This window comes from Pinus tabuliformis, chromosome 1_1 (genome assembly GCF_031772625.1).
Source record: "Pinus tabuliformis cultivar Carrire ecotype Pingquan chromosome 1_1, CPIR1, whole genome shotgun sequence".
Lineage (NCBI taxonomy): Eukaryota > Viridiplantae > Streptophyta > Pinopsida > Pinales > Pinaceae > Pinus > Pinus tabuliformis.
In genome coordinates, this window is record NC_142297.1 from 751,109,461 (window position 1) to 751,135,293 (window position 25,833).

The window sequence follows — 25,833 nt, forward strand, 5'->3', positions numbered from 1 at the left end:
CCCCATTACGATTCCAAGAGGGTGAACATCACTACCATTTCTACGAGAGAGATCAAATATTTCTACAAGAGGGTCGAGTTATATTCAATGAATTCTTAACCTTCATGAAATAATGAAAAAGAAGTGATCAGAACAATAGCCAAGGGAAGCAAGAGAATAGTGGCATTTTTTTAATCCAAATAAAATGTTAGTGATTCAATATAGCACAATAATATTATATTTAAGTTTAGAAAGGCATCATTTATTCCTGATTCGGTTTGTCTCTATCAATGTCCTACAACTATATTTACAAAAAATCAAATATACAAAAGATGCACACACATCTATCTTATATTTTACAGAACCAGGTGGTGACAATCCTCACTTCAGGCCCACATCAAAACCTGGCAAGCTATACGTAGTATTAATATGGATAAGTTGCTAATTTTCAACCCGTGCATGCCAACTGAGCACTGCAGGAACCTCTAGAATGCAATCTCCTTGACAGGACGCCAAGGATAAATAAGCAGAGGCCAAAATGTTTGTTCGCCTCAGCCATGAAATAGGGCAGTGGAAAAAAATGTGCTTCACAAGGGTAGAAACCTTTGAAGTTTAAACCAATGATCTGTAAGCCTATGAAACTGCAGGATGATTCATGGGGGTCATATCAATTGGATAGCTACCCAGTACTCAGAGGAATGTTGCAAACTCCTGTAGGTGAGTTAATGCATTTTGTGCTCGTAGATCAATCATAGAGGCTTCAAAGTCAACATATAATAGATAGTCAAAGTATTTTGCAGTCCCATTGTTCCTATCATCAACCACCCTCAATGGCCACTTTCTCTGGGGTCTACCTTCAATCTTGATTAAATTGATATTTCTAAAAGAAAATATAGCAAGTGCCTTGAAAATCGCCCCAGGTCTGTCCTCAACAGTGAATACAATGCTTGTCTTGAAAGGTCTGTCAGTTCGTGGAATTATTGGATCCCTGGTTAACATCAAGAAGCGAGTAACATTGTAAAAATCATCCTGGATCCCATTTAAAAGAATATCAAGGCCATAAATATCTGCAGCTCGAGCACTTGCAACAACTCTTGTATCTCTGTAATTATGGGTGGCTATAAACTTAGCAGCACTTGCTGTGTCATCCACATTTTCCAGTGCAACACCCAACTCGGTTAAAGCCTTCTCGCATTTAGCAAGAGCCTGGGGATGACTCACAACAAGAGAATAATGGAGTTTCTCGGGAAATTGGTGACAAGATGCATGTTTTCTGTAAGAAACAGAATGCAGATGGCAGGGAGAATACTGTACAGACTCTTCACAACTTGACTGAAGAGGAAGCTGTCAAATTCAATGAAACTTGGGAAACACATGCAACAAGTTCTCTCCCTGGATCAAGAAGTAGATCAAGGATGCTGGAAGGCAATGATAGTGGATCATCTAGCAGACCTCAACTTCGCTTTCCCTCTACTGAAGGTCATTCATATGCACGGCCTGGAGTTAGGCGATATTAAGATCTTTTGTTGTTTAAGAGGTTACATGAATGTGTCTATCAGGTCCTTTAGAGAATGGACACTAAGTTGGTGATGAGATAGAGCAACCAAAGAAACACCTAAGAAGAATATGAGATTTCGCTTGTTCGTGTTCATGGTGCTGCTCTAGAAGATGATTATGATAAATGGTTTATGTATTAAATGCTATGTTTGTTTAGGTTACTAGATATGAATGATATCCCTTTTCTGATACCCTGGGGTTGCCCCTAGTGCTTGAGAAAGGCCAGATCACGTCATTGTCACTTGGAAGGTATGGTGGACTTCACTGTGATTAGATTTAATTCAGGTCTTGTCAAATTTTCCATTTCTGTTGTCAATTGTTTCATGCTTTTAGGGTTGATTTTCGATTTTTTGGGGTTGGTTTCGGTGTTGTGGTTGTGGAGAAAAAACTTCTTCTATGGAAAGTTATGTTTTTCTATAAAATAAAGTTTGCAACTCACTAGATTTACTCATAGCCCAAAAGAATTGAAGCTTCTTATTTGACCGATATCTTGGTGTTGGAAATAATACTGAGAGGGGGGGGTGAATCAGTATTATCAGATTAATCAAACTTTTTAAATGCTCAGAAACATATACGCTACTTCAGTTAAGTGAACCAGCGTGTACACGCTACTGTGACGAAGTAAAACAGCGTATAAGAAGAAAACTCACAATTTAGTTAGCTTATTCTTCAATTAAGTGCATCGAGACATTATTCATCACATTAACAGTAAACATGTGCAGTATAACAGAACAGATAAAAAACCACACACATGAACACCAAGATATAAGGTGGAAACCCAATGTGGGTGAAAACCACCTGCTGCAAGTTGTCTCTATCTTTCTTTAATATGAAACTTCAGTTTACAATCTTTTGTACTGGTGCAGCCTTATACCAGTACGCAGGCTACAACCTGCAGAAGGCTTCAACCTTCTCTCGTTTTCCAAACTTCCTTGGAAGGGAGCTCCAACCCCCTTTGCTCTTGTACTAGCCAAGATACTAGTACGTAGGTGCTGACCTACAATCTTCCTTCTTTCAGGTATCACTTTTCATACATTTTCAGACTTGGATATTCCTGAAGCACAACATTACAATCTGAAGACCACAATTCATTAAATTTCCACAACAGATCATTGAAGCATAAAACAACCAAACTTTGAATCACTGAACCACTGAACCCTGTCAATCACCAGTTACCAGAACACAGAGCAGACTACAGAACTCTGCAATAACAGTCAGACCCCACTGTAAACCCAAAATCAAGCTTCAAAAGATATACGCTACTTTAATGAGCACAACCCGCGTATACACGCTCTTTTACCGAAGCCAACCTGCGTACAGATCTAAAAATAAACTTTCTCAATTTGCAGCTGTACCAGACATTAGTTAGACCCAGAACGTAACATTGCGACAATATGCAGATCTAGAAATACGCATAATCAACCATATCATGATAGTGCATTTCAAACCATTAGATCCCGATCTATCCTTAGATCTAGTCTTCCATCAACCGATGTGATCTCTCCTTGGCTTAGATCAAGCAACTCAGAACCTGCATATCAGATCTCTTTCTCTCTTAGATATTCAAGCCTTGTCGAAAGATGATTTTGCCTAATGATCTTCTTCTCCTTATATAACCTTAGGCCTTTCTCAATACCAAGAGCCAAAACCATAGTAACACAATACCATCAACTTTAAAACTAGGGATCGACACGCCCGTCGAGACATAATGGTCCGAAATCATAGGCACAACTTCCAAGGACTAACCACCATGAACCAAAGGAACCTTTCCACATACACGCGCTTTTTCTGAATCGAACTAGCGTGTACACGCGACTTGGGCTTAACGAAACGGCGTGTATGAGCTTCCTTGGCATGCTGTACTGAGATCTGTCTTCTGATTAAGTTGCCATCACCTGTACCAACCTCTGAGCACCTGTACCATCCTCTGAGTGAGTTGCCATCAAGGACAACACTTGAATCATAATGCCAACAATCTCCCCCTTTGGACTTGATGGCAACCACCACACCAAGTCACTCTCCCCCTTTGACATCAAGGGCAAAGGGCTATGCTCCCCCTGAGGACATGCTGATACCTCTGCTTGGCTGTGCTGACTCGTGCTCCCCCTGACAGTAGGCCAGATCTGCAAAAGATGTTCTTCAACAAGAACCAAGACTTATACACCATAAGGGACCTTCCTATCACCAAAGGACTCAATACATACATCCATAACATATCAGAAACAACCAATTATATTACAGCATTCATCCCAGGCATAGTGGGGAAACCAACATAGGCCGTTACATGACCTTGACACCATAAAAGAGATATGACAAGAGAGATACATGACATAGAGACAACAGATCTAGACCAAGACTTAGGAAAGGCACCAGCAGCATCTGATAAACATCTTGTTAGATCAGCAACCAGAATTTCTTTCTGAGCTCCTTCTCCTGAAACCAAAACATCTGAATGCCAACAATGCTTTATGAGACTTTTAAGCTGCTCCCCCTGAACCTGTGCCTGTTGCACTCCCTGAAACTGTGCCTGAAGAATTCTGACATTCCCATTGCTGTTCAGAACTTCAGAGTTTTTCCCTTGCTGTTCAGAACTTCATATACGCGATTTATCCTGTATAAAACAGCGTATGTACGCGGATATTCTTACTGCAACAAGCGTCCAGTATACACGCGACTTACCCAGCATGAATCCGCGTATATACGCGCATATCCCTTCCGTAACCTGCGTATACCAACTTTTTGTAGAACAAACAAACTTCAACAACAGGATGAAGCATCAACTACTCCCAGCTTTTGTCTGAGATATTCAAAAGTTTCCCTGGGCAGTGGTTTTGTGAGAATATCAGCAACTTGCTCCTTAGAAGGAACATACTCCAACTTGACCTTCTGCTCAAGCACTTGTTCCCGAAGAAAATGGTACTTGATTGGTATGTGCTTGGTCTTTGAGTGCATGACTGGATTCTTTGAAATGCTGATTGCACTTGTATTATCACATAAGATAGAGACAGGTGGAGTGCAAGTGATTTGAAAGTCCTGCAAGGTCTGCATCATCCAAAGAAGTTGTGTGCAACAAGATGCTGCAGCCACATATTCTGCTTCAGCTGTAGATAAGGCAATCGAACTTTGTTTCTTGCTGAACCAAGATACTAATCTGGAACCCATGAAGAAAGCACCTCCACTTGTGCTTTTCCTATCATCCACACTTCCAGCCCAATCTGCATCTGTGTAAGCATGAAGAGTGAGATCTGTATTTCTAGGATACCATAAGCCATAGTTTTGGGTCCCTTGAAGATATTTGAAGATTCTTTTGACTGCCTGAAGATGAGTTTCCTTTGGGTTGGCTTGAAATCTTCCAACCATTCCTACTGCATGTGTAATATCTGGTCGAGTACCTGTCAAATAAAGCAAACTCCCAATCATGGATCTATAAGTGGGTTGGTGAACTGCTGCTGATTCATCATTTGCACTGAGGCTGCATCCTGTAACCATGGGTGTACATACTGGCTTTGACTCTTCCATGCCATACTTCTTCAAGATCTGCTTGAGGTATTTGGTTTGAGACAAGAAGATACCTCCTTCATTTTGTTGGATTTGCAATCCAAGAAAATATGTCAATTCTCCAAGAAGTGACATTTCGAATTCTTTCTGCATAACCAAGGCAAAGTTTTGACTCATAGTCTCTTCATTGCTGCCAAAAATAATATCATCTACATAAACAACAAGAATTAGCAATTTGTTATTTTCAACTTTTATATAGAGATTGCTATCTGCTGATCCTTTTGAAAAGCCTTGTTGGTGAAGATATTTGTCCAACCGATAGTACCAAGCCCTTGGAGCTTGTTTGAGCCCATAGAGTGCCTTTTTCAATCTGCATACAAGGTTTGGATCATTCCCAAGAATGAACCCATCTGGCTGCTCAATATATACTTCTTCTTCTAAGTCTCCATTCAGGAAGGCTGATTTCACGTCCATTTGAAATACCTTGAAGTTTTGAAAGCTTGAGAGAGCAAGGAACATTCGGATGGCCTCTAGTCTTGCCACAGGAGCAAAGGTCTCTTCAAAATCTATTCCTTCTTGCTGTGCATACCCTTTACAAACAAGTCTGGCCTTGTTTCTAATTACTTCTCCATTTTCATTTAACTTATTCTTGAAGACCCATTTTGTTCCTATTACATTCTTATCTTTTGGTCTAGGAACTAATTCCCAAGTGTTGTTCCTTTCGATTTGCTCAAGTTCTTCATCCATTGCTTTGACCCAACATTCATCTTTGCATGCTTCTTTCACATTTTGTGGTTCAATGGAGGAGAGTAGAGCCAAGTAGCTTGAAGCTTCTGCAAGTGTCCTTCTTGTTTGTACTCCTGCTTCTTTCTGCCCCACAATCTGAGTTTCTGGATGATTCTTTTGGACATATCTGGATGGAGTCTTCTCTTCTATTCTTGTCTGCTCCTCTGGTTCTTCTTGAGATTCTTCTTCTTCTTGAGGTTCTTCTTCTTCATCATTTCGCCTTTGAGAGTAACCTTCATCTTCTTCAATGTCTTCATGATGAACTTGCCTAGGAATATATCCCTTCTCATCAACCACTATATCAATACTGTCAACAATTCTGCCAAGTCTTTTATTGTAGCACTTGTATGCTTTGCTATGTGGAGAATAACCAAGAAGAATGCCCTCATCTGCTCTAGGTTCAAGTTTGCCAAGTTGCTCATCAGTATTCTTAATATAACATTTGCTCCCAAAGATTTTGAAATGCTTCACGGAAGGAGTTTTACCACTCCAAAGCTCATGAGGTGTTTGAGTGCTGTTTACTCGGACATTTGTTTTGTTAAGAATGATAACAGCAGCATGTGCAGCTTCACCCCAGAAGGTTGCAGGAGTACCTGATTCATCGAGCATAGCACGAGCCATTTGTTGGATAGTTCTGTTCATTCTTTCCACAACCCCATTTTGCTGAGGAGTTCTAGCTGTAGAGAATTCTCTTCTTATCCCATGTTCATCGCAGAAATCGAAAAATTCATTTGATGTGAACTCCCCACCTCTGTCAGATCTGAGGCACTTAATTTTGTGTCCTGATTCATTTTCAGCCAATGCTTTGAAGGATTTGAATTTTTCGAATGCTTCATCTTTGTGCTTCATAAGCCCTAACCAAACAAACCTTGAGAAATCATCAATGAATAATATCAGATATTCTTCTCCTCGAGGTGTCCTTTTCCTAAATGGACCACATACATCTGTATGGACTAGCTCAAGAGGCAAGCTAGCTGATCCTTCCTTCTCTGGAAAGTTAGTTCTGGTTTGCTTTCCAAACTGACAAGATTTGCATATGGTGTTGTCTGGAATTTTGATATCTGGAAGATCGCGAACTGCCTGATATTTGCATGCTTTCCTTATTTGTGAGAAGCTTAGATGTCCCAACCTTCGATGCCATAACCAGTGCTCTTCATCCTTGCTAAGATAGCATTGTTGTTGTCCTTCTTCAAATATGTACAGATTATTTGGAGTTCTTTTGCCTTTGAGAACTGTTTTACCTGTATCAAGATCACGAACAAGACATCCATTCGATCTGAAAATAACCTCGGTTTTTTGATCACACATCTGGCTGACACTTAGAAGATTATGCTTCAATCCATCAACATACAAAACATTTCCAGCCTTGACCTTTTCTTTCAAAGGAGCAATACCTTTTCCTTTTATAGTTGCAGGAGTATCATTTCCAAAAGAAACTTTCTTTCCCTTTTCTAAAGTAGAATAAGATTCAAGTTTTTCTTTATCACCTGTCATATGTTTCGAACATCCACTGTCAATGTACCATAGATTTTCCTGTCCTTCTGCATAAAACGCTATCCCACATCTTTCTGTCTGAGGTTCTTTTATTCTCCATTTTTTGGTGCTCGTGGCTTGTTCCTTTTTCTCCTGAAACCTGCTCCTGCATTCAGATTCTTTATGACCAAAATTATTGCAAATAGAACATTCAACTTCATTTTCAAGAACCGAAAAGTTGTTATAGGTCCTCTTTGTAATCCCTGTCATACTTCTTTGTTTTTGAGCTTCCCTAGTCATGATTGTTTTATATGCAACACATTGAGCTGCTTTGTGACCAAAGTTATGGCAAGAAAAGCATTGTCCATTGAAGAAGCTTCTGCGGTTATTGAATCTACCAGCCAACTGATTGTAATTTCTATTTTCATCTATTCTTGTGCCAAACTGAGAAGATTTTACCTGTGGTTGGTTGTAGCTTTTGTTCACCCTTAAGAAGGATTGTCCCTGATAGTTTCTGTTTGTAATTCGTCCCTGCTTTACCTGATTATCTTCATTGTTCTTCTGCTCATTTCTTCTTGCTGCATCAAGATAACTTTTTGAGGTGGATGCTTGAGAGGTTTCTCCATTATAGCCCAAACCTGTCTTGTTTAGAGGAGACCGCTGCACATTGATAATCTCATCCAAAGTTTCAGATCCTTTGACAAACTTAAGATTAATAGTTTTTGTTTTCTCAATTTCTTTTCTGAGACCAACAATTTCACCTTCTAGTTTTTCAAGATGTTTTTCCTTTTCATCAATTTGAAATTGCAAAGTATCAATGATCACACTCTTTTCTTCTATGCATCTCTTGAGTCTAGTAATTTCATTATAGAGATTATCCACATCTACAGCATCCTCATAATCATCATCTTCAAATGCCATTAATAGCTTATATTTATTACCTTGTTCATCTTCATCACTGTTTGATAAGCCATCACTATCTTCATGGGTGTAGTAGCTTTTCTTATTTGCACTTTGTTTCTTATTCCATCTAGCAGGTTCTTTTCCTTTATCCTTATTAGGACATTTTGCAGCATAATGACCTACTCTTCCACAAGCAAAGCATTTGAAAGGTAGCTTACCTCTGAACCTTCCAGCACCCCTTTGAAGATTTCTGACAAAATTTGATTCTTCTTCCTCTTCTTCTGGAACATGGCTTGCTTCATAGTAATCTTCTTTTCTTGATGCCTTAAAAGCAGCTTCCCTTCTGTCTGATGGACCTCCCTTTCTCATTTCATAAGCAGTTAGAATTCCATGTAGCTGAGACATAGTGAGAACTTTGAGATTTTCCTTTTCTTCTATTGCAGATACTTTAGATTCAAACTTGGGGGATAATGATCTTAGAATCTTTTGAACTACTATAGTCTCTTTTATTTCTTCACCCAAATTTTTCATACAATTAACAATCTCATCTACCCGAAGAAAATAATTAGCCACACTTTCATCATTATACATCTTGAGGGTCTCATATTGAATCCTGAGAGTTTGAAGTTTAGCTTGCTTTACCTGTTCATCTCCTTCATAGCTAGTGATCATTTTGTCCCATATCTCTTTTGCTGATTTGAAGTGCATGACCTTCATGAATTCTGTTTGAGATATACTTCCTAATAGAGTACTGACTGCTTTTGCATTTGTTTCATATGCCTTTTTCTCAGCTGGATCTGTAGGAGTAGCTGAAGGAAAAGCATAGCCTGTTTCTACAATGTCCCAAACTTCTGTACCAAGAGATTGAAGATATGCAGTAACTCTTACCTTCCAATAATTGAAATTTGTTCCATCAAAAACCGGTGGCCTGATTGATGCTTCTTTCTCGTAGTTGCTCATGATGAATGATCTTCCTTCAAGCGATCAAGCTTCTCTGAAGGACCTGCTCTGATACCAATTGTTGGAAATAATACTGAGAGGGGGGGTGAATCAGTATTATCAGATTAATCAAACTTTTTAAATGCTCAGAAACATATACGCTACTTCAGTTAAGTGAACCAGCGTGTACACGCTACTGTGACGAAGTAAAACAGCGTATAAGAAGAAAACTCACAATTTAGTTAGCTTATTCTTCAATTAAGTGCATCAGGACATTATTCATCACATTAACAGTAAACATGTGCAGTATAACAGAACAGATAAAAAGCCACACACATGAACACCAAGATATAAGGTGGAAACCCAATGTGGGTGAAAACCACCTGCTGCAAGTTGTCTCTATCTTTCTTTAATATGAAACTTCAGTTTACAATCTTTTGTACTGGTGCAGCCTTATACCAGTACGCAGGCTACAACCTGCAGAAGGCTTCAACCTTCTCTCGTTCTCCAAACTTCCTTGGAAGGGAGCTCCAACCCCCTTTGCTCTTGTACTAGCCAAGATACTAGTACGTAGGTGCTGACCTACAATCTTCCTTCTTTCAGGTATCACTTTTCATACATTTTCAGACTTGGATATTCCTGAAGCACAACATTACAATCTGAAGACCACAATTCATTCAATTTCCACAACAGATCATTGAAGCATAAAACAACCAAACTTTGAATCACTGAACCACTGAACCCTGTCAATCACCAGTTACCAGAACACAGAGCAGACTACAGAACTCTGCAATAACAGTCAGACCCCACTGTAAACCCAAAATCAAGCTTCAAAAGATATACGCTACTTTAATGAGCAAAACCCGCGTATACACGCTCTTTTACCGAAGCCAACCTGCGTACAGATCTAAAAATAAACTTTCTCAATTTGCAGCTGTACCAGACATTAGTTAGACCCAGAACGTAACATTGCGACAATATGCAGATCTAGAAATACGCATAATCAACCATATCATGATAGTGCATTTCAAACCATTAGATCCCGATCTATCCTTAGATCTAGTCTTCCATCAACCGATGTGATCTCTCCTTGGCTTAGATCAAGCAACTCAGAACCTGCATATCAGATCTCTTTCTCTCTTAGATATTCAAGCCTTGTCGAAAGATGATTTTGCCTAATGATCTTCTTCTCCTTATATAGCCTTAGGCCTTTCTCAATACCAAGAGCCAAAACCATAGTAACACAATACCATCAACTTTAAAACTAGGGATCGACACGCCCGTCGAGACATAATGGTCCGAAATCATAGGCACAACTTCCAAGGACTAACCACCATGAACCAAAGGAACCTTTCCACATACACGCGCTTTTTCTGAATCGAACTAGCGTGTACACGCGACTTGGGCTTAACGAAACGGCGTGTATGAGCTTCCTTGGCATGCTGTACTGAGATCTGTCTTCTGATTAAGTTGCCATCACCTGTACCAACCTCTGAGCACCTGTACCATCCTCTGAGTGAGTTGCCATCAAGGACAACACTTGAATCATAATGCCAACAATCTCCCCCTTTGGACTTGATGGCAACCACCACACCAAGTCACTCTCCCCCTTTGACATCAAGGGCAAAGGGCTATGCTCCCCCTGAGGACATGCTGATACCTCTGCTTGGCTGTGCTGACTCGTGCTCCCCCTGACAGTAGGCCAGATCTGCAAAAGATGTTCTTCAACAAGAACCAAGACTTATACACCATAAGGGACCTTTCTATCACCAAAGGACTCAATACATACATCCATAACATATCAGAAACAACCAATTATATTACAGCATTCATCCCAGGCATAGTGGGGAAACCAACATAGGCCGTTACATGACCTTGAAACCATAAAAGAGATATGACAAGAGAGATACATGACATAGAGACAACAGATCTAGACCAAGACTTAGGAAAGGCACCAGCAGTATCTGATAAACATCTTGTTAGATCAGCAACCAGAATTTCTTTCTGAGCTCCTTCTCCTGAAACCAAAACATCTGAATGCCAACAATGCTTTATGAGACTTTTAAGCTGCTCCCCCTGAACCTGTGCCTGTTGCACTCCCTGAAACTGTGCTTGAAGAATTCTGACATTCCCATTGCTGTTCAGAACTTCAGAGTTTTTCCCTTGCTGTTCAGAACTTCATATACGCGATTTATCCTGTATAAAACAGCGTATGTACGCGGATATTCTTACTGAAACAAGCGTCCAGTATACACGCGACTTACCCAGCATGAATCCGCGTATATACGCGCATATCCCTTCCGTAACCTGCGTATACCAACTTTTTGTAGAACAAACAAACTTTAACAACAGGATGAAGCATCAACTACTCCCAGCTTTTGTCTGAGATATTCAAAAGTTTCCCTGGGCAGTGGCTTTGTGAGAATATCGGCAACTTGCTCCTTAGAAGGAACATACTCCAACTTGACCTTCTGCTCAAGCACTTGTTCCCGAAGAAAATGGTACTTGATTGGTATGTGCTTGGTCTTTGAGTGCATGACTGGATTCTTTGAAATGCTGATTGCACTTGTATTATCACATAAGATAGAGACAGGTGGAGTGCAAGTGATTTGAAAGTCCTGCAAGGTCTGCATCATCCAAAGAAGTTGTGTGCAACAAGATGCTGCAGCCACATATTCTGCTTCAGCTGTAGATAAGGCAATCGAACTTTGTTTCTTGCTGAACCAAGATACTAATCTGGAACCCATGAAGAAAGCACCTCCACTTGTGCTTTTCCTATCATCCACACTTCCAGCCCAATCTGCATCTGTGTAAGCATGAAGAGTGAGATCTGTATTTCTAGGATACCATAAGCCATAGTTTTGGGTCCCTTGAAGATATTTGAAGATTCTTTTGACTGCCTGAAGATGAGTTTCCTTTGGGTTGGCTTGAAATCTTCCAACCATTCCTACTGCATGTGTAATATCTGGTCGAGTACCTGTCAAATAAAGCAAACTCCCAATCATGGATCTATAAGTGGGTTGGTGGACTGCTGCTGATTCATCATTTGCACTGAGGCTGCATCCTGTAACCATGGGTGTACATACTGGCTTTGACTCTTCCATGCCATACTTCTTCAAGATCTGCTTGAGGTATTTGGTTTGAGACAAGAAGATACCTCCTTCATTTTGTTGGATTTTCAATCCAAGAAAATATGTCAATTCTCCAAGAAGTGACATTTCGAATTCTTTCTGCATAACCAAGGCAAAGTTTTGACTCATAGTCTCTTCATTGCTGCCAAAAATAATATCATCTACATAAACAACAAGAATTAGCAATTTGTTATTTTCAACTTTTATATAGAGATTGCTATCTGCTGATCCTTTTGAAAAGCCTTGTTGGTGAAGATATTTGTCCAACCGATAGTACCAAGCCCTTGGAGCTTGTTTGAGCCCATAGAGAGCCTTTTTCAATCTGCATACAAGGTTTGGATCATTCCCAAGAATGAACCCATCTGGCTGCTCAATATATACTTCTTCTTCTAAGTCTCCATTCAGGAAGGCTGATTTCACGTCCATTTGAAATACCTTGAAGTTTTGAAAGCTTGAGAGAGCAAGGAACATTCGGATGGCCTCTAGTCTTGCCACAGGAGCAAAGGTCTCTTCAAAATCTATTCCTTCTTGCTGTGCATACCCTTTACAAACAAGTCTGGCCTTGTTTCTAATTACTTCTCCATTTTCATTTAACTTATTCTTGAAGACCCATTTTGTTCCTATTACATTCTTATCTTTTGGTCTAGGAACTAATTCCCAAGTGTTGTTCCTTTCGATTTGCTCAAGTTCTTCATCCATTGCTTTGACCCAACATTCATCTTTGCATGCTTCTTTCACATTTTGTGGTTCAATGGAGGAGAGTAGAGCCAAGTAGCTTGAAGCTTCTGCAAGTGTCCTTCTTGTTTGTACTCCTGCTTCTTTCTGCCCCACAATCTGAGTTTCTGGATGATTCTTGTGGACATATCTGGATGGAGTCTTCTCTTCTATTCTTGTCTGCTCCTCTGGTTCTTCTTGAGATTCTTCTTCTTCTTGAGGTTCTTCTTCTTCATCATTTCGCCTTTGAGAGTAACCTTCATCTTCTTCAATGTCTTCATGATGAACTTGCTTAGGAATATATCCCTTCTCATCAACCACTATATCAATACTGTCAACAATTCTGCCAAGTCTTTTATTGTAGCACTTGTATGCTTTGCTATGTGGAGAATAACCAAGAAGAATGCCCTCATCTGCTCTAGGTTCAAGTTTGCCAAGTTGCTCATCAGTATTCTTAATATAACATTTGCTCCCAAAGATTTTGAAATGCTTCACGGAAGGAGTTTTACCACTCCAAAGCTCATGAGGTGTTTGAGTGCTGTTTACTCGGACATTTGTTTTGTTAAGAATGATAACAGCAGCATGTGCAGCTTCACCCCAGAAGGTTGCAGGAGTACCTGATTCATCGAGCATAGCACGAGCCATTTGTTGGATAGTTCTGTTCATTCTTTCCACAACCCCATTTTGCTGAGGAGTTCTAGCTGTAGAGAATTCTCTTCTTATCCCATGTTCATCGCAGAAATCGAAAAATTCATTTGATGTGAACTCCCCACCTCTGTCAGATCTGAGGCACTTAATTTTGTGTCCTGATTCATTTTCAGCCAATGCTTTGAAGGATTTGAATTTGTGTCCTGTGTATATACATGTTTCTTTGTAAGTAAGTAAGTGCGGTGGGGTTATCCCGTAGACCAAGGGGGGAGAAATGGAGGTATGAAACTCCTAGGGGGAGGAACTATTTAGGGGCCCAACCTCAGAGAGGCAACAACACTAACTAAGAAGGTAAGAAAGAAGAATATTAGATCTCACTCAAAATTCAACAAACTTAACAATTTTCAGGATTTAAGAATTTTAAAGGAGGGCTTGGTTGGTTTGCTTTGTTTGAATCTCCCAACCCTGATTTTAAACTTCACATGTGTTTTTAGGGTGGTTTTGGATTTTTATTTTTGATTTTGATCAGGATTTCATTCTTTTTATTTTTAAATTATTTGTGGTAGTTGAAGGAGGTTGTGCTTTCTATTTTTTCCAATATCAGAGAGTAGAGATAAAAGTTCTATAAAAGAGAGATAGAATGACACAGATACAAGTCCAACTCCAAAAATAATCAATTCCTATCAATGTTTCTGTATGTGGGGAATCTAGACCTCAGTGTTACCGATGGCCAGATTTATGGGCTCTTCCAGCAGATTGGTCTCGTTCTCTCTGTTCACATCTACAGAGATATCAGCACCAAGAGTTTTCTTGGATACGCCTATATCAATTATGGCATTGCTGAAAATTCTAGCAAGGCTTGAGATTTGCTGAATTTTATGCCTCTTAATGTAAAGCCCATTCGGATAATGTATTCACATCGTGATCCCAACATCCGCAAGAGTGGATCAATGAACATGTTTATTAAGAATATTCACAAAGTAATAGACATTAAAGTTCTCTATGATACTTTCTCTATGTTTGGGTCTATTCTCTCTTGTAAGATTGCAACAGATGTATTAGGACAATCTAAAGGATATGGATTTGTGCAATTTTCCTACTAAAATGTCAATGAGTAATTTGGAGCCCCATTCAATGTCTAGTGAATAGATTTTATTCCTGATGCAAAGTTGGATCCTTTCTGTTGAAGCTCCATCCTTTTTACATATATATGTTTATGCCACAACGTCCCTGGTAGTATGTCCTTTCAGGGATAGTGGTAAATCTTATTTGATGTAATGCTTACTGTATAATTTTGGAGAGATGGAAATTGGATCACATCCACCTTAGTTGCACTGAGAAAGAGCTGAGGTCCATGCTAATAGCCTGGACATGGGCGGGCATTGTAGTGTTTGTATGTCGATGTGATGGGACATTAAATATAAACAATGCATTGACTACATGAATATGATGTTCACACACACCCATCTATATTCATGTTTGATATTGACCTGGGGGTTCCTAAGCTTGAGGATCTATCAAATGCACACAAATCACTGAGTTCTGAAATATATAAATAGGAGATATGCAACTTCAATCTTCACAAACTAGGAAGTGCATCTCAGACTCGGGTCTATATAGATTTGTGCTTTATGTAGGGGCAGTAGAGCATGACACACATCCAAATTATTGACCCATTTATGGGAGTTGTTGGGTCTATTAATCATGAGGAGCTAGGAATTGATTTTGGAACCAAATGGCAAGAAGAGAAACTACAACAAGACCATGAAGCAAGATTCCTATGCGTTGTTTAGTGGGTCTCTAACACCCAAAAAATGTGGCAGCATTGGTGTTTGGGTCTTTAGATGTATTTATTTCTAGAAATTTAGGATATAATGATTGTAATCTTTGTGTACAAGGGAACAAGCCTACCTCTATGTAACAAAGATAGAGATAATGTGCTCAGAGGAGCCTTAGTATGCCTATGGCATTAATCATTGGCTAGAAACCATGGTTTGGACCTGTGTGTTGCATTAAATATTAGAGGAGGAGCTAATAAATAAAGAGATTGTGTTTATGATGCCACAGGTTGTGTATTCATGTTCATTTATGATATGCTAGAATTAGGTATTAAATATCTCTTGATTCCTCCAATTATAATGTTGTGTGGCAGAATGTATTTCTTAGTTGCTAATAACACTTTTTCAGATCTTGAGAAGTATTATTGGACTTACCTGTGAGCTAGAATAGGGTGTGTAAATCTACACATGTGCAGACTAGAGGTGTCTTCATCAGTTTTGTAGATATGTGCCTGTAGAAGCCAGAGGATCCACACCCATTTGGAGTCAGTTCCAAATTTTCTAGTGTACAGTCAAAAAAATTGCATCAATTTTCATATTAGAGCAACCCCAAAAACATCCCAGAGGGGAATCCATTTGAACTGGGAAAGGAGAAGCATGAGGAATGTTGGATTTAGAATGACGTGAATGATCACTGTGAAGACGAATGGTAATCGAAGCCCAATTCCAGTAGGATGAGTTGAAAGATGAATAGGATAATGTGAGAATAATTGTTAGAGGTGTTGATCCCACATAAAGTTAGCATCCTTGGGCTCATGTAAGTATCAAAATATTATCTTCTGATCTGCATTTCTTCTTGTTTATTTTATTTTATTAGTAGGAGTAATAAAGAATTTTCCACTACTACAAAACTTTTGTGGATCCATGCATTGCCACAAAATTCACGCATTTCTATAGAATTGACACACTGCTATAGAATTGCTAAAGACAAATGCATGGGAAGTTATTGGGACTGTCAAAGGGAGATTCACCATGCACTACCCCTGGGAATTCATTGAGACAACTCAGGAGGAGGTGAAGTGCCACTAAGATTGTTGGACTACCACGTGAAATTAATAGTTTGAGGGTCAATTGTAAATCTAGTGAATTAACTAAAGAGAGTTTAGTTCCAACAATTTTCAATGGGAGAAGAGAAGGTTCAACTCCAATTCTGAAATAGGATAGAAGGTTCAACTCCAGATCTACAATATAATAAGGGGTTCAGCTCCAACGAACTAAAAGAAGAAGAATAAAATGAATACCATCTCATGTTTAGGGAAGTCTAAGACTGATTGGTAGTTTGATCATGCTAGTCTAAAATAATATGAATTGTTGAGAGACTACAACCTCTAGATTGCATTTCACAAGCTCAAATAAATATATTATTCAATAAGGGGTTAGGTTGTCCTTTTTTTTTATGTTATTTCCATTATTAATTATATCATATTTAGTTTTGTAGCATCTGTATATTGTGGCTTCTTAAGTACACTACTTTTGTGGTCGCTGCACTCTGCGAGTGCCAATCTAGTTATGTCGATGTATTAGGGAATTATAGAACCATATCATGCATGCAAGGTTAAACTCTGGTTCAAAATTTGCAGAATTATTAGAACTAATTCTCTCTTGAAAGTTGGTTTCCACAAGATCAATTCTTGTGCAATTATGGTAGCAAGGAAATAGGTAGAGGGTTGTTTCAACTTGAATTTACTGGAAGAAGAGTGGTGGGAGGTAGTGTAGAAAGAAAATGAGTTCCTAATAGATATAAAGACTCTACCCTCTTTATATTTAGGGACTCCACTAGCCCTTGCCAACCCAAGGTTACATCTGGTTGCTACGTTAAAGTGAAGTTTAATCATCTCATCCTTAGGATATGATGAAGTAACATATGGTGTCACATATATGGATATGCAAGTAAGCATTGTCCAAACTATCCCTAAGGTTGGTAGTGTGCAAGAAGCACCCAAAAGAGTGGTCTGAATATGAGAATGGAGCAGCTGAATGCTTTGGATGCTCTTAAAGCCATTAGTGGGAATTTCAAAACATTTCATTTCTACAACGAAGCCCATGGGTATGGTCGCCTGAAACCTGTAAGTAGTTCTTATGAAATCATGGTTGTAAATTTGTAATCCACAATCTGCTTGCATTTTGTAGGAAGTACAATAGATATATCCAATTATAAGTTTTATTTTCCAATGTTCCTTAATTTAGGCCCTCCAATTGTAGGGTTTCTAGTATTAAAATTTAATTAGATATGATAGATTTTATCTTCCATGCATTTGTGGAATGATTTAATAATTTCCTTACTTACATTCTACTTGTGGATATATAGGTCAATTTATACACTTGGTCATGAGTTCATATGTTAGTGTGTCACTCTCTTAGATCATTTTATAGTGTATCATGTGGATTATGCACTGAGGATGATGTTGCATAGGGGAACTTGTCCCTACTTTTGGGATGCATCCTCTGGATTTTTCCGCCCTTGGGGTTTGCAAGGGGAATTTCCCTATTTTGAATGAGACATCTCTGAGGATGTGTGATCCTCTCCCACATTGTCTAAATGTTTCTTTCCATAAAATGGGATGTTTGGGAGACGTCTTATGATGGTTTTGGGGACTTATCCCAGATCCTCTAGATGGTTCTTACCAAAAACAGGGAGTTTTGGGAGATCTGTTGGGATGGTTTTGAGGACATTTGAATACCCACTATCAAAAATAATTCCCATTTGGTTCCAATTCTCAAATAAAAATATTCACCAAGTGGTTCTACATTCAAACCGAGACAAAGGTTATCTATGCATTGCATGCGTGAATACTATGTAGTATGTTTTTGTAATGAGGACTAATTGCCTTCACAGTTTTGACTCCCATGTTTGGTAGGTTTGTGTATCCTATATCAACTCTTTCTTTTGGGAGAGTTATAACATCCATGTAGACAAGATATTTAAGATCTATTATCTAAGACTTGTTACTTTTTTTGAGTTACATTAGATCTATTATCTATGGCAGTTACTTTTATTGACTTATATTATAGCACTATGTTCTAGAATCTTTGTTTTTAAATTTTATATTTCTTTAAAATTTTATCTTTTAAAAATATTTTTGGTTGTCCAATTGAAATTTGGGGTTAACTCCTAGCCATCCTTGAAACCCTTCCCCTCACCCCCATCCCTGAAACACCATGCAAAATAGCCCAAGTTGTTCATAAGTTGTAGGATTTTGTATGCAATGTATTAATTTATTAAAAAAAAAGATTTGCCCCTTTTTCCCACTTATCATTTGAAAGTCGACATCATTTTACTTTCCTCCCTTGATTTTCTCCTTGGGTTGACCATCCAAAATTGCTCTAGTTACTAGTTTACCTCGCATCTTCCTTACCCCTTTATTTTCCATCCATTCATTTTTTCAAATTTATAAAGTATAATAAAAGGGATATGGAATTGTATCTCGGGTTCTATTAAAACTTCCATCTTATCTTATGAGTTTTCCATTTTCACATAAGACCTTCAATAAATGGAAGCACACATCAATAAAATATGTAGGATCAAACTTTGAGGCTTTGTGAAAATGAATCAATTATTTATTCTTTCTATTTCTTGGAGTTTGATGGATTGGGACAGTGGTGGACCATGTTTCTATGCTTTCCCATTTAAGTTGTTTGTTTGTCCTGTTGTTCACATGCATTCATTTTTCCAAATTTATAAAGGATATGAAAATTGTATCTCTGATGCTATTATAAATGTCATCTTACTTTTTGGGTTTTACATTTTCACATAAGACCTTCAATAAATGGAAGCACAACTCAATACGGTATGTAGGATCAAACTTTGATGCTTTGTGAAAATGTTTCAATTATATATTATTTATATTTCTTGAAGTTAGTGGATTGGGTCATAATAGCGTACCATGTTTCGATGATTTTCTATTTGTCTGTTTGGCTAGTTGTGGTAGAATACTAAAACTACAAGTTGTTATATGGTTTCTAGATAGTTAGCTCAGGATTGAATTTTTTCAATCAAATTACTTAAGATGGTAGTTAGCTTGTTCAACATAAAACTGATTCACATGGTGTTGATGTATAGGGAGATTTTCTGTACCTATTCCTTGAGACAAAGAATTATATCACAATGTCAGGAGACATTGGTGTGGAAAAAAACATTAATCAAGAACCACCTGGCAACATTTAGGCATTAGTTTAGATGAAGAGTTTCATCTTTCTTATCCTTATGTTTTTCACTATGATAGGTAGGTGAGTAAATATATATCTTATTAATGTGATTTCGTAAACATATGTTTCGAAGTGAAGGATGTTTCATTGGGGTTCTTGTTTAATTAGAACTAAAAGTTGACTTCTTGAAATCTAGGTAACTTCTATACAATTATTATCTCACTTTAAGTATAAGATTCTTATTGATACATGCATTTCTTACAACCATTTCCTGCATTCACTCTTCTATGTTATTGATATTTACATGCTCAATGAGCCAATACCTAAATGGGTAGGACATGTACTCTCCTCAAGGTACGTATATGTCAGCTAATGGGGTTTTACCATTCACCCTCCCCATTATAATCATGGCAATGTCCCAGGTCATGGTGATTGCAATATAAAGTTATCAAAGTGTTTAGCATGAACCTTGTTAGGCCCCTATACTACTAGTGTAACCCCTTATTGTTATTAGTACAACCCACTTATTATATTGATGTACCCATGTAGTGCCCATATTGTTACTAATGTGCCCCATAGAAGCCCACTATTGTTATTATTGTGCCCTTACATTATTATTGTTATGTCGGCTCTGATTATGTTATGACCCCTTAGACTCCTATATATAGAAAGGAGGTTTTTCATTTGTATCATCCAAGAATTGTTCATTTATGTAATGTAAAGGGGGTTGCCCCCTCAAAGAGGCTGAATTCTAAGGCGTTAATCTTTCTTTTCTATCTTTTCTTGAGTTGGTTTAATAACATTTGGTATCATAGCTTTGGATTCTAGGGTTTTGCTGCTCCAAACAGGTCATCGTGGCATTTTCACTATAACTTTTTTTTTGTGACGTTTCAGAAGTCACAAAAAAAACCCATTTGAGAAGAAATCGTGTTGAATCTTGGGTCCGAATTTCATAGCTTTTCACGTGACATTTGTGGGATATGATTTGAGGAAGTGGGTCTTTTTGCAGACTCCTGAATTACATTCAAAACAGGTGACCTGGGGAAAATCGTCATAACTTTCTCTCTGGGGATTGGATTGAAATTTCATAAGAAGGTACAAAAAGACGACAGAATTTAGTTTCTTGTATGCATTTTTCAGATCCAAAGGTTGAAACAGTGACACGTGGCACTTCATACAATTTCGCTCTTCTGGAAAGGTCTATCATCAGCTAATCTTGGGAGATTGTGCATAACTCTTTCTTAGAGAATCCAATTTGGATCAAACTGGTGGCATTGGAAAGAGGACACAGAGGGCTACTATAGTTCACAATTTCAAAACTTAAAGATCTGAAAGTACAGAGTTACAGTCGTTTCAAGGTCGAGCTCCTAAAATCAAGAAAAAGCAAGATGAGGAAGTTTGATGGCAAGGATCCGGTAAATTGGATACTTCAGATGGAGCAATATTTTGATCTACATGGTGTACAACTGTTACAAAAGGTATGTATTGCATCTTCATATTTAGAACCAAATCAATTTTTATGGTATGAAGGGCTTTGTTCTCGTAAAAAACTTGTTACGTGGTCAATTTTCACGGAGGAAATGATAGCACATTATGAGGATACAAAGAGCAACACCTTCTTTAGAGCAACACCACAACAATTGGAAAGAGTAAAAGGGCTTTGTGACATAATGGAAAGCAAAATTATGGAAACAAGGAAGCATACCCCTCACAACTATAAATATGGAAGTGTTTTTTCTCCCAGCCTTGCACAACCTACAAGGGTTACACCACAACAATTGGAAGAAAAAAGGGAAAAAGGGCTTTGTTACAATTGTGATAGCAAATGCACTAAAGGTCATAGGTGTGCTGAGAAGAAATTATTTTACATAGAATATGAAGAGGAGGAAGAAAAGGATCAAGAAACATCAAAAGAAGAGGATATACGCCAGGACACCACCCTAGAGAAAGAAGAAATGAATCAAACCATATCTTGTAAAGCATTGGCAAGAATTACCACTCCTCAAACTCTCAAGATAGAAGGACATATCAAGAAGAAAAAGGTGCAAGAAGTGAAAGATCACATCGAGAAAGAAGAAATGAATCCAACCATATATTGTAATTCAATGGACAAAATTACCACTCCTCAAACTATCAAGATAGAAGGACACATCAAGAAGAAAAATGTTCAGGAAGTGAAAGATCACATCGAGCACCAAGAAATGAATCCGACCATATCTTGTAAAGGACTAGAAGAAATTACCACTCCTCAAAAGATAGAAGGACATATCAAGAAGAAAAAGGTTCAAGAAGAGAAAGATCACATCGAGCATCAAGAGCAAGTTCTCCAACTTTTAAAGGATAACGCCACTTCGATGCAAAATCAAATGAAACAACAGGTAGATCAACATAATAGTGAAAAATGTTTTGATGTAGGCAATTGGGTATTTTTACTGCTACATCTAAAGCAAGCTATTTATGAGAAGGAACTGTTGGCAATACTACATGCACTTAAAAAATGGCGACCTTATCGAATGGGAAGACTCTTCAAGGATGAGGATGTGGAAGCATTGTTTTGTGCTATTTCTATTATCCAAACAAATTGGATAAATGAAGCAAGGGATGAATGGAAGAAGGACAAAGAAGTATGGCCACTTATTCAAAAGTTGCAAAAGATCCCAATTCAAACAATATTGCCAGAAATTGAAGAGGAATGAAAAATCATATTGGAACCTGGAGAAGTCACAGAAATGAGAACCCGACAGCTACGAAATCGATCAATTTCAGAGTATCTCATCAAGTGGAAGAACTTACCCATTGAAGATTCCACATGGGAGGACAAGAATTTTATACAGAAGCATAAAGAACTACTCAAGCGTTGAGGACAACGCTTTTTGAAGGAGAGGGGCATGTTAGGCCCCTATACTACTAGTGTAACCCCTTATTGTTATTAGTACAACCCACTTATTATATTGATGTACCCATGTAGTGCCCATATTGTTACTAATGTGCCCCATAGAAGCTCACTATTGTTATTATTGTGCCCTTACATTATTATTGTTATGTCGGCTCTGATTATGTTATGACCCCTTAGACTTCTATATATAGAAAGGAGGTCTTTTCATTTGTATCATCCAAGAATTGTTCATTTATGTAATGTAAAGGAGGTTGCCCCCTCGAAGAGGCTGAATTCTAAGGCATTGATCTTTATTTTCTATCTTTTCTTGAGCTGGTTTCATAACAAACCTCATAAGCCATGATGAGAACATGGGTGCGTAATAAGCACAAAATTATGTTCAAGCTCTGAGTCTCACCAACTCCAAATCAAAATCAATTTTCACTTTTCAAACTTCATCTTGTCAAATATAAATGAGACAATTTCTTTAGTAAATGGTTTTGTGAAAATTTTGAGTGACATTAGGATTAATTAGTAAACTTTTATAGTAGAAAATTGTGGTGCTATGAAAGAACAAATCCATTCCTTGGGCTTTTGGTTAATGCATCTTTTCTTTGTAAAGAAGGTTGTTAATATTTAAAGAATGTTTCTGGAACCTAGAAAGATCAACATTATTTTTTTGCTTGTTTTAAATTTGTTAGTTTGAAATCATGTGCATTGCTCCCTTTATCATCCTCTTGAGGGTACACTTTAAAATAACAACACTTTTGATGATGTTTAGGAGCACTGGTATGAACAAAATGGTAATAAGGGTGACATTTTTCTTGTGTAAATATTGAGATTTGTTTATGATTTCTACTTGACTTTTTCCTTATGAAAATAAATTAGGTTTCTCAATTTTCATTCCTTTTTCTCATTATGTCATCGTTGTCATCTATTTCAATTTTATAGATATTTTTTCTGCACACTTTCCTCTTACACTGTTGTTTTGTATATGCAGATATACATGATTCTTGAGATTAGCCAGAAAGGGGATCTTCATCTTTACCGGGCATTGAATTTTCCTCTTGAGTGGAGAGTGGAGAAGGTGATTCTTAAGAAGTTTCTTGTAGAAACTTTCTTGATCCACTATAATGATTTTTTTTTTTGTATTAGATGTTAGTAGGTTTGGTGCAATAAAAAATGGAGGGTTGGAAATATGGTATGCTAATTCACCACTTGGCTCTTAAAACATGTAACTTAGTTTGCATGATTATGCCTAAGTTTTTTCCTGAAGGTTGAATACTAAGTTCCTAAGGTGTTCTTTTCTATAGTGACGTTTTATTTACTTTCTTTATACAAGTCATCTAGCCAGATGGTGGCCACTATCTCCCAACTAAAGAAAACTTGTTCGAGTTTCTAGTAGGGATTCCTATGGTTTTTAATGTTGTGATTCTTTCACCTCATGGTTATTTTGGGCAAGCAAATGTTTTATAAATTCCAAACAAGACATCGATGGACAGGTAAACAATTTTTTTTATAATTGTAATGTCCATTGCATGATATCCTCTCTTTATTGTTTGATTGTATTTTGAATGTTTCTTTTTATTTTGTTTTGTCTTTTAAATATGAAATTGAAAATACTTGGTATCATGTCCATTCAAACAACAACTAAAGTTTGAAGATGAAATTAGTATTACACTTCATTGATTGAAATCTTTTTAGCTATTTTGTGTTAACATGTTTTCATGGCTATTAGAAAAGTTTAATTTCATGTTGTTATTTGAGCACATGTTGTTTATATACTTGACCAAGTTCATGTGTTAGATAATGAAATGTTGTTGCGAATAAAACAAGGATTAGACATCACACCTCAGATTATTAGTTTTCACAAGTTATCCACAACTTGATATTTTTAGCATGTAACACAGTTGACATGAATGTGCCTAAGCTTTCCCTGAAGGTTGAATACTAAGTTACTTAGGTGTTATTTTCTATGGTGATGTTTTATTTTCTTTGTTTATATAGGTCATCTAGCCACATAGTGGCCATTATCGCCCAAGTGAAGAAAACTTGTTCGAGTTTCTTGCTTTGATGGGAGAAAATGGTTGTGACATTGTTGATGTTGAGGTATATGTCGTATACCTCTTTTATAGTCTAGTTTAGTTTATATTCCAGTGTTCATTGTCTTTCATGTCTTATACTCTGTATTGTATATTTTTCTGCTTTCAGAAAAGGAACTTAGTATTGATGTTAAGAAGCAAGAATTGAAGAAAGAGGAGAACAGTAACACTGGAGCGACAAATGAAAAAAGAGAGAGAGAAGAGAATCGGTCTAGTGATACCCTTAGAGACAATATCCCACATAAGGTGCGCACATAGAGACTAATGGTCAAGTCTTCATAGTTGGTGAATTCACGTGCAATATTGCCTTGGCAACACAATGATAATGTTTTAAAGTGATGAAACAATATTTCATGTGTAAATTGTAGTCCAACCAATATTAAGTTGGAAACTCATATTGTAATACTTGACATTTCATATAATATATTTTTTGTGGTTGAAATTATTTATAGTTGCAGTTGATATTGTTTAGTATTGTAATTAACATATGTAACTTTGCATTTTCATATTAGATGAACATGCACATTGTATAATTTTTTTTTTTAATTTAGTCACAAAGTCATACTAATTAATTTACGTTGATTAATAATGAACACAAAATTAATCTAAAACTACTAAATTAATAGTTTATACTAATTAATGATGAACACAAGTAAAATGAATATATCACTAAATTAGTCATTTATAATGATTATTAATGAAAGTAAATGAAATGAATATAAACTACTAAATTAGTTGTTTATATAATGAATATGAAACTACCAAGAAAAGATAAATGACTACTGCAATTGATAAATTTGTGATTACAAATTACGACTACATTTTGCATATATACGACTACTAGTAGCTAATTTACAGTATCTTATAACACGACTGAAATTTAGTCATATTTCTTTGGTCATTAATTGGTTTTAAGCGATGACTAAATTTTGCATATATATGACTATTAGTAGCTAATTTACAGTATCTTATAACATGACCAACATTTTGGTCATATTTCTTTGGTCATTAATCAGTTTTCTACAGTGATCATATAGTAGTATATTTTGTTGTATATTTGGTCATTAATTGTGACAATTAATGACTAAATCAATGACTAAATTAATGACTAAATATATGACTAAATATACTACTAGACGATAAAATTGACTTTTAATGGCTAAGCTAAAAATGACTAAAAGTTGGTCACTTTATAAGATACTGTCAATTAGCTATTACTGGTCACTGATAGAAAAATGGTCGTT

The 25,833-nt window shown here is 37.2% G+C and overlaps 1 pseudogene; it reads right to left on the reverse strand.

The window, feature by feature from the left end:
• Positions 1 to 612: 612 nt before the first annotated feature.
• The window catches only part of LOC149216181 (arogenate dehydratase 3 pseudogene), a 33,141-nt pseudogene continuing 7,920 nt past the window's right edge, over positions 613 to 25,833 (reverse strand).